The sequence below is a fragment of the Pipistrellus hanaki genome (assembly GCF_964339955.1).
Source record: "Pipistrellus hanaki genome assembly, chromosome: 10".
NCBI lineage: Eukaryota > Metazoa > Chordata > Mammalia > Chiroptera > Vespertilionidae > Pipistrellus > Pipistrellus hanaki.
The window spans coordinates 32026925-32039948 of record NC_140512.1 but is presented as its reverse complement, the minus strand read 5'-3'; the positions used below and the strand labels follow the sequence as shown (position 1 = coordinate 32039948).

The 13024-nt window shown below is 41.7% G+C and overlaps 1 long non-coding RNA gene across 1 annotated transcript in view; it reads right to left on the bottom strand.

Annotated features, from left to right (window-relative positions):
• The window catches only part of LOC311628998, a 126501-nt gene extending 113875 nt beyond the window's left edge, over positions 1 to 12626 (bottom strand). Inside the window, exon 1 of the long non-coding RNA XR_014796117.1 lies at positions 12569 to 12626. This is a non-coding gene — a long non-coding RNA (uncharacterized lncRNA). The remainder of the gene's footprint in view (positions 1 to 12568) is intronic.
• Positions 12627 to 13024: the final 398 nt, after the last annotated feature.

The window sequence follows — 13024 nt, the reverse complement described above, 5'->3', positions numbered from 1 at the left end:
GAAAGAAAATATCTGTCAATATAGATGCAATAGAAATAATCTACAAGATTACAAATGTACATAATTTTAACAAGCTAAGAAAAAATTCATTTTCTTATTTAGTATGTGCTACTTCTTAACTACCCAAAAAGTGGTCGAATTTGGTGGGAAAATACTATGGTGACTCACATGCGGTCATTAAATAATGCACCTTTAAAAAAAAAAAAAGAAAGAAATCAAATTATAAAAGAAACAGCAGTTTTATGAAAGAAAATTAGTAAATGAGATCTCGCAGGAAGTATTATAAAGCGGCGAGAGTAGTGTCCTAGGACATGTTTCCCAGCTAATAGCAATGCTAAAGGGTTGGAAATCCAAGAGAAACCTGCAAAGAATCCTCAGAGTGAGAGGCCTGATAGTCATATGTGTGGTGTCTAAGCACAAAGGCCAAAGCAGAGGAGTCAATGGTGATAAATGCTACTAGGAAGTTTGGTCAGATTCCTATCAAAAGAGTCCATTGGATTTAACAACAGGATGATGGTCATGGAGATTCTGATACAAACACTCGCAGAAGAGTGAATTTAGGACTGGAGCAAGACTGTAGTAAAGGAGAGAATGAGAAGAAAGGAAGTGAAGACAGCAAACGTAGTATGGTCTGGAAAGCAGTTAGGTGGGAAGTAAGAGGAAAAAGCCTAAGAGGGATGAATACAAAACCCCTAAAACAAAATTGTTTGGCACAACAATATTATTTTATCTTAAAACTGCATAGGGTGGCACCCGTCCTGCTCTGGCAGAGGAGGTGGGGGCATAGCAGCTCATTCCACATCAAGTGCCGGGATTCACCCTGCCTTGGACAGATGCATTCGGCTGTTCAGACCAATGCTGGCCGACACTGGCATCATCCCACCAAGTCCCTTGCTCTGATGCAAGGCACCTGAAGCATCCTTCTAATTACGATTCCCAGGAGCTGTGCTATGGGGAGAGATGGAACTGATTATGCATTTCTTATTTGCTTAGCTTAAAACAGAAGGGATGGCAATTTCTTTATTTCAGTGATTTTTTAAAGACTCGAGCTAATGTAATTCCTCTGAGGAACTGGGAGAACAAAACATAGGAAGAGCAGCACAGAGGATTTGCCCTAGAGTCATATTTCAAACTGATGGTTAATGTGCAGAAGTCATCTGCATGCAATAAAACATTGAATTTCAGAATACATAAGGAATGTGTGAAGACCATTTTAAAAAGCCAGAACATGTCTTATAACAACCTTTTCCCCGCTACATGCAGAATCTGGGGCTGTTTTGTAGTTTTACTAAATCGTATATGCCTCAGGCTCTGTTTTTTAATAATCCCATTTCCCTTGGAATTTTCACTCTGAACCATTCTAGCATCTAATGGTACACTGGAATGTTAAGCAAGTGATGAGGATAATTGAGAAACTTAGGTTCTGTTTGCCTCCCCCAATACTTCAGAAAGCAATTACAGACATGTCTGGCGCCATCTGAAACTCAGAGCTCTCCACACTGAGCAGAACACAGGATTTCTCAACCTTTGTGTCTTGTTGGCCAGAGACAATGAATGAGGCATATGCTTTGGAGCAAAGAAAAATATGCGAATAGAAACGGTGGGAGGCTTCTGAGTTGAAGCAGGGAAAGGCTCTCTCAGATCTGGAAGAGCTAAAACTGATGATAGCTTTCTTTACTCCCTTGACTAATTCTATACAACATGAGCCCATCTGCACACAACCCCCCCCCCCCCCCCCCCCCCCCCCGCGCCACTCCTGATATCCCTTCCCTACTACTGATGCCAATACCGGGAAGGAAGGCCTGTTAGCCCACTGTCAAATGCTCATAATTTCAGAAGGTATTTTTGCTAGCATGCCTGTTCTTAGAATGCACTTCTTGTTGACAGTGGCTTCTTAGCAGTGCCCAGAGGATAAATACTGAGTCAAAAGTCTGGGCTTAACACCTTGTGGCTCTGAGGAACTGGTACCAGAGCTGCATAATCAAACTCCAGTGCTATGGTGAGAAGGGAGGGTTTTTTTCTTGGCCTCAGTGACATAGACCTGCACATTGTCCACTCCATCACCAGACAAAGCTCAATCAACCACAGATGTAGTCGTAAAGTCTAGTAAATCTGGAGCTTACTTCCAGAAACAAAAAGATGAATACTGTATGACTCCACTTACATGATATACTTAAAGTGGTCAAAATCTTAAAGACATAAAGCATAATGGTGCTTTCCAGGGGCTGGAGGCTGGGAAATTTATCACTTAATAGGTATAGTTTCAGATTTACAAGATGAAAAGAAATATGGAGATGGGGGGTGGCAATGGCTGCACAACAATGTGAATCTATTTAATACCACTGAACCATATAGTTAAAAATGGTTAAAATGACTAATTTATGTTATGTGTATTTTAACACTAGAGGCCCAGTGCACGAAATTCATATATGGGTAGGGTCCCTACTGGCTGCTGGCTGCTGGCTGACGGCAGGAGCCTTCCTTTGTTCTGCGTTGCCTCTGGTGGTCAGCGCATGTCATAGCAAGCAACTGAACTCCCTATCTCCAGGTCGAATTCCAGAGGGGACAATTTGCATATTAAGCTTTTATATATATAAAAAAAATATGGAACTTAATTAACATACAGTAGTAAGTGAAATGTAAAATTGCAAGCAATGCTAAGTGAAATAAGTCAGAGAAAGACAAATACCATATGATTTCATTTATATGTGGAGTCTAAAGAACAATAAACAAACAAACAAAACAGAAACAGATTCAGAAAACACTGATAATTAACAAAAGGGAGAAGGGTTGGAGAGCTGGGTGAAAAATGTAAAGGGAGTTAAGGAGTACAAATTGGCAGTTGCAAAAACAGTTATGGGGATGTAGAGTACAGGATAGGGAATATAATCAATAATCTATATATGTAAAAGCCCAAGTGACTGTTTGACCAGTAGCTATGACACACACTGACCACTAGGTGGCAGATGCTCAGTGCACAGGCATGAAAACATGGAACAGACTGATGAATCTCAGAGGTAAGGGGAAAGGAGGGTGGGCTGGAAGAGATTAACCAAAGATCTTATATGCATCCTAGAGGCCTGATGCATGGGATTTGTGCACCAGTGGGCTCTCTCAACCTGGCCTGTGCCTTCTCATAATCTGGGACCCTTTGGGGGATGTTTGAGAGCCAGTTTTAACCTGATCCCCGCAGGCCCTATCCAGACAGGAGGGAGCCCAGTTCTAGGATGCGTCACCCAAGAACCACCTCTCACAATCCAGGACTCCTTGCAAGAGATGTCAGAGAGCTGGTTTTGGTTTGATAACTGCAGGCCGGATTCCCACAGGCCAGACTGAGGGACCCCACTGGTGCATGAATCCATGCACTGGGCCTCTAGTACTATAATAGCTATGTATTGTGCCAGGTGGGTACTAGACTCATTGGGGGGAATCAATTCATAAATTACACAAGTGTTTAACCACTATGTTGTACCTCTAAAACTAGTATAAAATAACACTGAATGTCAATTGCAATTGAAAAAATAAAAATTAAAATAACAACAACAACAACAACAACAAACAAGAACCTATTATCCATCAATAGATGATTGTATAAAGAAGATACAGTTACATATATGCAATAAAATGTTACCTGACCATAAAAAAGAATGACATGTTACCATTTGGAATAACATAGATGGACCTACAGGGTATTATGCTGAGTAAAATGAGTTGGACAGAGAAAGACAGATACAATATAATTTCCCTTATATGTGGAATCAAAAAGCAAAATATATGAACACACAAGACTGAAGCAAATTCATAGACACAGAGAACAAACTGTAGCTGCCAGGTGGGAGGGGATTGGGACTGAGGGAAAAAGGTGAAGGGATTAAGTAAAATTGGCAGTTACAAAATGGTCATGGGGATGTAAATAAAACACAGCTTAGGAAGTATAGGTAACAATATGTATGGTGTCAGGTGAGTACTACACATATTAGATCACTTTATAAGTTATATAAATGTCTAACTACTATGCTGTATACCTGAAACTAATTAAATGTTAAATGCCAACTATAATTAAAAAATAAAATTTAAAAAATGAATTAGCCACCCCCCCCCCCCAAAAAAAAAAAAGAGTTGCAAGCAAGAGTAAAGAGAAACAGCCATTGAGACAAATTTCATTTCCATAGGCAAGTAGTTTTACTGGGAAACTAAATTTATTTAGCTGAGGGTGTGCTGTGGAGATGGGGCTGGGTGATGAATTAATTAACCCTCTTAGGTCATATGACCTCATCCTCAGCTCCAGGAGAAATCAAATTTCTAACTATATGCATACCACATAGAGAAAACAAGCAGAACCTGCATGTGCTAATACCACCAATGTGTTAACTTACTGACATTTTGCTTCTTCTATTATCCTTGTGCAAAAAGAAGCAACTCAGAAAAGCAAGTACACAGCCTGGCAACAGTCTTCTGCACAGTCTTCTCTTCTCAGACTGTAGCTCCTTGAGGGTCAGAAACCATGTTTTCCTTCTATGTATCCTGAGAACTGACGAATAGCAGTTTTAAAGGAAATAAACATAATTGGAAGTAGAATTCAGGGAGAGACGACAGTGAAAAGCCAGAAAATATGTTTTCTTTCTAAAATTAGAAAAAGCTAGTTGGTCCGAAGGTTGTGGGTTATTGTTAAGCTGATTAAAATTAGAAAAAGCTAAGAACATAAAAACTTTTTGTTATGAGGAAGAAGGAACTGGCCTCCACACTGACTTCATTCTTCAGCTACACCATCAACTCTTTCCTGGTTGGTCAACCTGTTTGCCCCTCCGATTTTAGATTTTCCAGCCCCCATAATCAGCGAGCCAATTCCTTAAAAATAAACATCTCTCTCTTGCAGACCCATCCTATAAGTTCCATTTCTCTGGAGGACCCTGACTAATATAATATGTAGAAGTTACCTTTTGAGAACATAATTGGAAATTGACAATGAGTGTATTGATGCTGCTCTAAAAATGTTGGGACTGTAAGAACAAGTTCTCAGAGGAAATGTGGAAGGCACTTAGACTTCCATCTCCCTGATGGAGTACACATGTCCAAAAATCCTTCTAATATTGTTACCATTGTAACTAGCTAGTTAATATTAATAATAGGAACAGAGCAGAGGGGAGGCCAAACAGTATAATAAGCATGGTCATGTGGGCAGCTTCACCAGGAAGCTGCAATTTCACACTCCCCAGGGAACCACCCGTCCATTCTCTGCCGATCCCTGGGGAAAGGGGTCCAACAAAGGGGTAGGTAAGCACATGAGCAGTAAAGTCAAAGTGATGTAGGGAAGGTGCTGGAGAACAAGTCTAGCCTGGGGAACAAAAATAATTGGCTAGGGGAGTAGAGTCACTATAAGTGCACAACATTGTGAAGACTTAATTGGTAAAGCTCCTAGTTATAATCCCAAGACAGAGTGCTTGCTCTCTTGTTCTTCTTGCTTTGTTCCTGCTTCCTTGCACTTGCTTGCTCTGTGACCTGCACATACCTCCATACCCACGGGGCCCTACAAGCCACATGGTCCATGGCCATGCGCACTCCACATGCAATGAACTACAGCTAGGAACACAAGCTAAGCTAGCCAGATGCTGGACTGGACTATGCTTTGATATGGATCGAAGACTCTGAGCAGTGGCTTTACCTGTAGCTCTGCAGAAGGTAAGATGGGATTATTTTCCATGGTGAAACGGAGGGAGATGGAACCTTACAGGGAACTCCCTTAATGTTACCTCATCAAGAAAGCTTTCCATGATACCTCATCCTCCTGTGGGAGCCTCAGGAAATTCTTATTCTTGCAGCACCTCAAGAATCCCACTTCTACCAGCAACAGGTGGGGATACAGAAGGCTCCCCACTGATAACAATATGATCATGCTGGATCTCATTTTCATCCACTGACCTTCTTTTAGGGGAAGAGCAAATGCACTACACTTAATTTACTGTCTGATTAGCTAGCAAGGCAAACATAGAATTTAATCAGAGGGGCATGTCCAAACCAGTAGCAATGTCCTTCCCTGATGCACATCATTATTCAGTCAATAATTAAATATTTATTGGATGCTGACTATATGTAGAATACTGAATTTGGTGTGGTTAGGGCTGAAAAATAACTAAAAAATATTGTATCCCCACTGAACCTACTTACTAAAGGAGTAAGCTTAAATCCATATATGGGCAGCAAGTCAATTATAATATTACATAAAACTATCATTGTGAGGGAATGTCAAATGTTACCTTAAAAAACTTTTTTATAATGTAAACTTTTTCACTCAATACTAAAATTTTATTCTAACCTTAAAAATTTGAGTTTTTTATAAAGGTTTCTTATTAAGAAAAATCCCAAACGTTTTCTTATTAAAATCCTAGTTTTATCTATCTTTATTTATAACTCCAAGGTTGACTTATTGGAATCATTGGGGAAATACCTTAGGGAGTAGCAGACGAACCAGACCTAGACTTACATCCTAAAAGTTCATGTTTATTTTCATGAATATTAATTGAAGTTTATCATTTATTAGTCATAACTGAGTCCAATGCCTTCATTATACAAGTGCCAGAACTCAGTTCCTGTATGTGGAAGGATTTGGTCCCAGCTACTTTGGCTAGTTATTCCAGCTAGTCCCGTGGCTAGTTATAAAGTTACTACTCAAAACCAGTTCTTCTAACATCAAGGAATGTGTGCTATTGCTCTAACCATCCCCAAGGTGTTGCTCAGGGTGTCTAGAAATGGGGTAGCTGGCCTGTGAGGAGTCCTTTGCATACATCCCACTAACAAAGGCTGATCCAGGTCTGGTCCAATTCGTGGTGCTAGCTGTTCATTCTGTGGTCTGTTAAGGCCTCTGAATCTAATAATGAAGTAAGAGTAATTTTTCAACCTTTCTGGCTTGGGGTCATTCCTAGGTCACAGGTATTCAGAAGGGGTCAGACCTGTGGGTTTGGTTAACTCTGGGCAGCCCAGTTACTATAATAGAAATTCTGCCTCTTTTCTACACAGGGCATATAGGAAATACATTAGCAATATTGAGTCAATCAGCAGTAGTTACTCAAAAAACTGTTTATGGACCAGAGTGTTTCTTAAAGTTGAGTTGAAACTAAAGAGCTGTTCAAGTTCTCATCCCAAGAGTCTTTGAATTTGAAACTTAGACTTAATCAAACTTCTACCTCCCTTCTCCACAATCTCCAGATAGGCCCTCACCAGTCCTCTGTGCTCTAGCAGCAGACTGTAATTTAAGAGAGATCTAAAACAAGTTTCAGTAGAATTTATACACATTTCCATGCATAATGCTACAAGTAGTATTTTACAATTACCACTATTATTTGTAGAATGCCAACTCCTCTACATTAATACCAAATCTCACCTGCAATTTTCATAGCACAATTTCTTCTAATTCAATAGTGACTCCAGAAACCTTAGAATTAGCCTAGAGGTCTGCACTCCAGTGCCAGGGAAGAAAAATGATACTTCTCAAAGGCCTTAGTTTGTATTAGCATAGTTGGTGAGGGTAGGCAGGGGTGGTCCATTAACCTAACAATAAAAAGCCAAACTAGGAGGCAACAGGCATTTATTTGAGATAAAAAAGACAGCTATTCAGAAAGCACTGATTCAGGCAGAAACCCAAATAGTGTTCCGATTAGGGGGTGAAGGCAGGAAATTTTATGAGAAAGGGAAGGAATAATTACATGAATAAAAGGAAAGAATTTCTATGGGGGTTAACATGTCAAGAAAGGTGCAGATAAGCTCAGCTATTCTTTAGCTATACACACTCATTGCCAGTGTTTGTCTCTGTTCGGTGTGGGGCTGGTCTTCAAGTGAGTCCAGCCCTGACTGTTGATTTACTGCTCAGGCCACTGCTCAGGCCCTGGGTCTTTGTCTTCTGCCAGGGAGGCCCCTGTACAGAGGTCTATGAGGGCCTTTTATCCTCATAGGACCCAGAATCCGGCTCTCCAGCTCTCAGCCCAGTGCCCTCTCCACACTGTCTCTATGCAGCATGCTGCCATCCACAGTTACCTCAGAAACCCAAAGAAGAAGAGAATAAAATGACTCCTGAGCTTGGCAGGCAGGAGCCAGAGCCCTCCAGAGCCATCAAAACATTTAACAATATCCTATATATTCAATACACTGAAACACTTATTACACACCCATTCTCTCGTCACAAAAGAACATTTGTGCTTCTGTGGTGGAGTTTGGATTTTTAAAAATTTTACCCTTGTGGCTTTCTATTCCCAGTTCCCTCCTATTACTAGGGTATATACTTAAGTCTTCTTCAATTCTTCTCAGAAAACAAACAAACAAACAAGCAAATAAAACAAACAAACAAAAAACAGCAAAAAAACAAAAACAAAAAACCAACCAAACGAAAAACACTGCCACCTTGGAATCCCTGCTTCCTCTTGCATCTTACAGGAAAGACCCATCCTCTGAGTCATCATCTCCATTCTCTCCCTACACACAGGGAAGTGGTCCATCATCCATTCAGTGGCTTGGCTCATAGCCTTGTAAAGAGCAAGACAGTCATGCTTGCTTCTGTTAAAGCTGTTTCTCTTTAATTCTATTATTAGTTAGACTCTATCAGATAGCACAGTAGTAGCTTGCAGGTGTAATTCAGACAACAGTCTGTTCCTATCTCAGCACTTCTGAGGCCAGGATCTCCAGAAAGCAGGAGGGAGAACAGAGACCTTGTCATTCGAGATACAGATGCCATGCTGGTGAGTCAGAGGTGATGCTACCCCCTCATCTATTTCCATGGCTGTTTGTATGCTTTTGTTCGAGCTGAAATCATAAAGCAATTAGTGGTATTTGAAAAGTGACTGTGAAGAAATGAGGCTGCTTTCACAGGCCATGGGTCCTGACACATTCTTTTTACATGTGTGAAATGAAGGTCACAGCTTAGAACTACTTTTCATGCCTGCCTTGGGAATTCTAGAATATCAAAGCCAGCTGTGAGTCCAGTTTGCATGAGGACATACTCAGACTCCTGGGAGAAAAGGCCTGGTGGTTGGATTTCTGGGGGTGGGGTGACTCAACTAGGCAGAGAATGCATCCCAGGCAGTCTCCAAGTCTTTCTCACAGGGAACCAGGGGCCAGTTAAACAGCAGAGATGGGGAAGGAGAGGTCAGAGTTCAGTAGGAAAAGCTGAGGGGCAAAAGTCAGAAACAACATCCACACATGGTCATTATCAAGGATAACAGTCAGGTCCACAGAGTAGAGGGTTAGAATCACAGTACATCAGATTGAAAACCGGATGGGAATAAGTGAGGATAATTGCTGATGTAACTCCAGTGTATTGGTTGTTACAGGGGAAAGTAGAAGGTGCCACTCAAAGAGTCAGAGAAGAACACAGAAAGCTATGTTCTATGTGGCTTCTGATAATGACCTTCAAATGCTCTCTGGCCTGGATTCTAGGACATTCTTGCCAAGTAAAATCTCTCTAATCATGAGGGAAAATCCCCAGCACTCCTTGTTCCCTGATAGTCTTTCCAGCAGCTAGACAACAAGTGGCACCAACATGAAGGGGAAATAGGAGTATACAGATGACACCAGGTGTTTCTGGGTGGTCATTAACAATGACAATAACATACCCGCAGCACAAAAGACACAATGGCCACCAAGAGAAATCAAGCACCTTCCGGGTGGGGATGAAATCAATACATGCTCCCTGCAGCCCTGACTTCCCCAGAAAATGTGGTTTTTGCAACACTGCAGAAGAGACTGAGGGAGGGACTCCTCAATCTCCTGCAATCACTCTCCATTCTCTCCCCTCCAGATACAACACAATATATTGTCCTATGGCTGCCTCTGTGGTCTTTGAGCATGCATATAAATTATATATATAAATTATGGTCTTTGAACATGTATATAAATTATATCAAGCTACTTTCCTACCATGAAACCTCAGTGGTCTCTCACAACCTACACAACAGGAGGGCTCTGCCTTTTCCCTCCTGGTCAGTTCCTAGGCACTCTAGCCTCACTGACATCTTTCTGTCTCTTCACAGAAAGGCTCTTTCCTATCTCAGAGATCTCTTCTTGCTGTTCCCTCAATCTAAGGTCCTTCCTCCAGCTCTTTGCATGGCAGGTTATGTCCTCACTGCCCAGATTTCAGCGCCAGTGCCCTTCTCTGACCTCCCTGTCAGTCACCCTTCCCTCAGGGACTCTCTTACACTCACCAACTTCCATACAATGTTTGTTTGCTTCCTATAATCTCTTCTTAGGGCAAGTGCCAGAATCCAGCAGAGTGTCTTTTGCAAATGTGGCACCACATATATCTGTATACTAAGTGGAATGGATTAATGAAAGAATTTTTAGTTAGGAGATGGGGGATGGAAGGAACAGCAGGTCTGTGCCTTGTGAAGGGATTCTGAGTCATTACTACCTCATCTTCATCCCTTTTGCTATCCCCACTTGGCTCCTTGGCTCTAGGCCCTTTTTGTATTATCGGAGCCAGTTAAGGTACCAGAAGAGGCAGCAGCAGCCGCAGGTGCCAGCTTCAAGCATAGATGGAGCAGGTCTCAAGGTGCTGTGATATGAAGGAATGGAAACTGCTCCCCGACTCTAAAATACCTATTCCATCTACTTGCCACAGTGTCTTTTCTTTGTTTTAATTGAGATACAACTGACATCACATTGTCTGAAATCCTTCCATGTGCACAGTCGTACCTTTCAGCTAACCTACTGCCTCCTTTTTCCAAATGTAAACAGCTCTGGTCAGTGTGACACAAAATGTTGTCACCAGCTCCCTGCCATGAACTGCACAGAGCACTGTCAGCTGCCGGCTCCCAGGGGCCACGTGACCCTGCCTGGGAATGAAGCAGAACCAGGTGACTCCACTTTGCCTAAAATGGACAGTCCCAAGATGCCACCGCTCCCACCCTAACAACAAGAACAAGGCTGATGAGGTACAAAATCACCCCTTACAAACAAAACAGTTAAAGTAAGTGGTGAACAGAATGCAAATGATGCCCAGCCCCAGCTCAACTCCAGATCAGACTGACTGGGCCCCAAACTAGTATCCAAGCTGCCATGCCAGCTTTAAGGGTTTAGCCTCATCTGCCTTTTCCTCTTCAGCTTCCTTCCCCACAGGTGTAGGAACTACAAGATTAGATCGGACATTAGCCCTGAACCTGCCCAACCTGCCTCACAGGGGAATAACCAAGATGGACAGAGATAAAGGAGTTAGTCTTTCCTGAGTTACGCAAATATAAGCCTTGACATTGACCTCGGCAGTTCTGCTCAGGGACTGTTCCTTCCTCTGCCTCTCAAATTTCTTTGGAAAGTTTTACCATCAACAAAATGAAGAGACAACCCACTGAATGGGATAAAGTATTTGCCAATGATATAGCTGATAAGGAGTCAATATCCAAAATTTATAAAGAACTTATAAAATTCAACACCAAACAAACAATCCAATTAAAAATGGGCAAGGGACCTGAATAGTCACTCCTTCAAAGAGGAGAGTCAGATGGCCAAAGGACAAATGAAAAGACACTCAACATCACTAATCATCAGAGAAATGCAAATTAAAACCACAATGAGATATCACTTCACACTTCTCAGAACAGCTATCATCAATAAATCAACAAATGACAAGTGTTGGTGAAGATGTGGAGAAAATGGAACCCTTGTGCACCATTGATAGGAATGCAGATTGGTGCAGCCACTGTGGAAAGCATTATGGAGTTTCCTCAAAGATTAAAAATGAAAATGCTCCACTTCTGGAAATATATCCAAAAACACTAATTCTAAAGAATATATGAACCCCTATGTTCATTGCAACGTTATTTATTTACAATAGCCAAGATTTAGAAGCAGCCAGAGTGTCCATCTGATGAGTGGTTAAAAAACTGTGGTACATTTAGGCAATGGGCTACTACTCAGCTGGGGGAAAAAAAGAATATCTTACCCTTTGCAACAGCATGGATGGACCTGGAGAGTATTATGCTAAGTGAAATAAGCCAGTCAGAGAAAGACTACCATAAGATTTCACTCATATGTGGAATCTAATAAACAAAATAGAAGCAGACTCATAGATACAGAGAACAGACACAGATGTCAGAGGAGAGCGGGGAGAGGGTTGGGGTGAAAAAAGGAAGGGATTAAGAAAAAAACAAAAAAACAAAACCTCATAGATAGATAACTGTATGGTGATTACCTGAGGGGAAGAGGAGAGGGAGGTGGTAGGCAAGGGTAAAGGGGGCTAAATGGAAGGAGACCTGACTCGGGGTGGTGAACACACTATACAACATACAGATAATGCATTATATTGTAGAATTGTACCCCTGAATCCTATATAATGTTATTAACCAATGTCACCCCAACAAATTAAATAAAAATAAGTTAATTTTTAAAAAACAAAAACAAAACCCAGGATGCACAGCACTTGGTATGCTGGCATTTCAAGTGTCAGTGTTTATAGATGACATTTGGAAGATCATTGTTTTGAGAGGTAACACTTTCCCCCTCCTGTTCTTGGGGCTTCTCATCTCTCCTTTGGCCCACCCACCTTTTTTCCCCTCCCAACCCCATTAGTTCCAAAGTAGGCCCCACTGACCTGGGGCAGCAGCACGGGTCTTGAGCAGGAAGCCAGTCCCATTCCAAGTCCACCAACACAAAACTGCCCGTCTGGGAGCATGGTGGATTCTGCCGGCGCCTCTAGCAGTCTTACTTACCACACCTGTGCAAATCACCCAGCCTTTTGGCACAGGTGTATTGACTTTGAAAGCAAATCTAGGCCTTGAAATGCATCAGGTTTAGTTTTCATTTACAGCTGAACATTTTCCTCTTGTTTTTCTTGCTTTGCAGGGCTTGGATTTCAAGCCACTGAAAGGCATGATGCTTTCTATTTTCAGAAAGGTCTGTCAGAGATTATTATTATTATTATTGTGGCCCCGCATTCTTTCCCACAGCCTTGTTCTAGTCCTGGTCTCAGAGATGTGCTGCGTTCACATTTGCTTCAAGCAGCATAACCAGGATAGCCCACTGATAGCAAAGAAAAAAATTAATTCTG